At 49.0% G+C, this 2,934-nt stretch overlaps 1 pseudogene; it reads right to left on the minus strand.

The window, feature by feature from the left end:
• Positions 1-590: 590 nt before the first annotated feature.
• Positions 591-995, minus strand: LOC107118627 (annotated as a pseudogene).
• Between the last annotated feature and the right edge of the window lie 1,939 nt (positions 996-2,934).

Here is a 2,934-nt window from a genome sequence, read left to right on the forward strand (position 1 = left end):
CTGGGCCCCGCAGGTCAGGGCGGGCTGCGATGAGCCATGGGAAACAATCACGACAGGCTCCTTCCCCACTTCCTGTCCCACCTCGATGAGAGAAATTGCGCAATGCGTCTCTTGCAAACTGCAGATATAGGCTCGGATCCAGCAAAGGCGTGGATCCGGCAGGAACACAGATGAATTTAGCAGAGCTCCACTTGAGCAAGAACCCTTGTGACGCCCAGCACGTTCTTCTTGATATTTTATAGTGCCCAGAAACCGCTGGCACAACATCTTGCACCAGTGAGGAAATAGTTCGAGGCACACCATGTTTGCCCTGATCTGGACGGACCGGGCTGGCCCGATCTTGTCTGATCTCGGAAACTAAGCGGGGCCGGCCCCAGCTGGTATTTGGGTGGGAGACCTCCAAGGAATACCAGGGTTGTGACGCAGAGGCAGGCAATGGCAAACCACCGCTGAACGTCTCTTGCCTTGGAAACCCCATGGAGACACCGTACGTCATCTGCGGCTGCGGTCACACAGCAAGCTTATCCTGGTTTGTTCCTGCTGTAGATTTTTTTTTTGAAGTTTTCATACTTGTTTATTAAAAACTGACACTGAATACAACCTGTACAAAAACAAACAAACAAACCAAAGTTGCTGGGCATTTTTCAGTGGCTGTAAAGAAATTATCGCCTAGGACCTCCTCTTCCTCTACCACGACCTCTTCCTCTGCCACGACCTCTACCACGTCCTCTTCCTGCAACTGCTTCCCTTTTCTTGGATTTAACTTTTGGTTCAACATCCACCAGCAAAGTATCTAGGGGCAAACTGTCTGGCAAAATGAAGTATCTAATATTATTCCCTCGAATACTCAAAGTCTCCAGCTGGACAGGTTCTCTGTTCTTCAAAGTCACCTTCACAGCTTTAAGATGGGCATTCATACTGACATCCACACCTGTGATTGTTCCATGTACTTGGGTTCCATTCTTCAGTTCAATTGTAGATTTGATCAGGAATATTTTTTTCCGGGTTGGGATGACCACACACCCCTCCCTGAACTGTTTGCATCGCACAACAAGGCTCCGGGCACTGTTCAGATAGCCACACCTTTTTTTTTTAATTGGCTTTGCGCATAGACACATGGCCGAATCACCGCTCCCACTGGGACTTGCCGTACTCCCTTGTTCTTGCTGGTCCCCCCCCCCCCCCAACACCAAACAAAATTAACCGGCGACGTACAACTGAGCGCTGGAGTCTATATGTGCGCTTGAACGTTTATACATTGAATTTATTCAGCGCAGGATTGCTCATGCGCACGACGATGGAAGCTTGTAAAGAAAAAAACGAAACACAAGAAGGATGTTCAGATGACCACATCGCGATCATTGCAAGAGATGGCTGCCCAGATCGGCGATATCGTGGATTCAAAGCTCAAATATCCAGAACTCGCTAGGGAACTATGCTCCTGCAGAGTGCAGGGGGTTGGACTAGATGACCTGCAAGGTCCCTTCCAACTCTAATATTCTATGATTCTATGATTGCTAAGTGAGCAATAGTACATTGATGACAAAAACCTAAAGAACAATATCTATCTTGTAGAAAAGTCCACAGCTACAGAGACGAATATGCAGACAGGATTCCGTGCTGTAGACGATCGTGCTTTCTGATGAGAGATGCAGCAGTCATCCATGCCAATATTGTTGGCTGTTTTGCTTTCCGAAAAGAGATACGGCAAGCATCAAAACGACATGCCTCGAATCCTGTCTGCATATTCGTCTCTGTAGCATTGGACTTTTCAACAAGATATATATTGTTCTTTAGGTTTTTGTCATCAATGAACTATAATTAATAAGATACACTAGGGCCTTTATTGTATATTTAAGTATATGATTTAAATGAGTATATGAAGGCATAGTAGCATGTCAGAATTGTGTGTTTTGTTTGAACACGGTGTTTACCCACGTTTACTCAACCTCGTCGTGTTTTCAGTGTGTTTGTTGCCCACCTGGAGGGTGGCAACCCTATGAAATGGGCTCTGGGCAGCTGCTCTTTCCATTTGGGAATGGCATCCACTTTAGTACTGAGTAGTACTTTCTTCCAGCTGTATTGCCAGCCCTGGTTGTCTGTTCGAGCCTCTGGCCCTGGTTTAGGTTGAGATACATTCCAGGCCAGGGTTCAGGTATGACTGTTTGTTGAAGTCACCAACCTCCAGGTGGGGCCTGGAGACCTCCAGTCCTCTGGGTCTGTTCCCCTGGAAGAAATAACTGCTTTGGAGGGTGGATCTGGAGGGTGGGAGGGGCTGCGTCCCAGTGGTAAAGCCTGTGCTTGGCATGCAGAAGGTCCCAGGTTCGATCCCCGGCATCTCCAGTTAAAAGGACCAGGCAATAAGTGATGTGGAAGACCTCTCTGCCTGAGACCTTGGAGAGCGGTTGCCAGTCTGTGTAGACAATACTGACCTTGATGGACCAAGGGTCTGATTCAGTATAAGGCAGCAGCTTCAGGTACTTGTTGGAGAGGGGCTATGGCTCAGTGGTAGAGCGGCTGCTTGGCATGCAGAAAGTCCCAGGTTCGATCCCCGGCATCTCCAGTGGAAAGGACCAGGCAGCAGGTGAGGTAAAAGACCTCAGCCTGTGACCTTGGAGAGCCGCTGCCAGTTCGTGTAGACAATACTGACCTTGATGGACTGATGGTCTGATTCAGTATACAGCTTCATGTGTGTGTTCATGTGTGACTCTATGGCAATCAGGGGTCATTTCCTGCGGGAGCGCACAGGAGCGGAGCTCCGGCAGTAAAGAGCCCAGGGGGCGGGCACATGCAACAAGCCCCACCCCCTGCTCCCAGAAGCCCTCAGTCAGAGCAAGAAGCAGCCAGGTAAGTTGCAGAGCCCCCCCCCCAGTCCAAAACAGTCCAGTGGCACCTTTAAAACCAAGTTTTATTCAGGTACAAGCTCTCCCTCCT

This window comes from Gekko japonicus, unplaced genomic scaffold (assembly GCF_001447785.1).
Source record: "Gekko japonicus isolate JY-2015 unplaced genomic scaffold, Gekko_japonicus_V1.1 scaffold3565, whole genome shotgun sequence".
NCBI lineage: Eukaryota > Metazoa > Chordata > Lepidosauria > Squamata > Gekkonidae > Gekko > Gekko japonicus.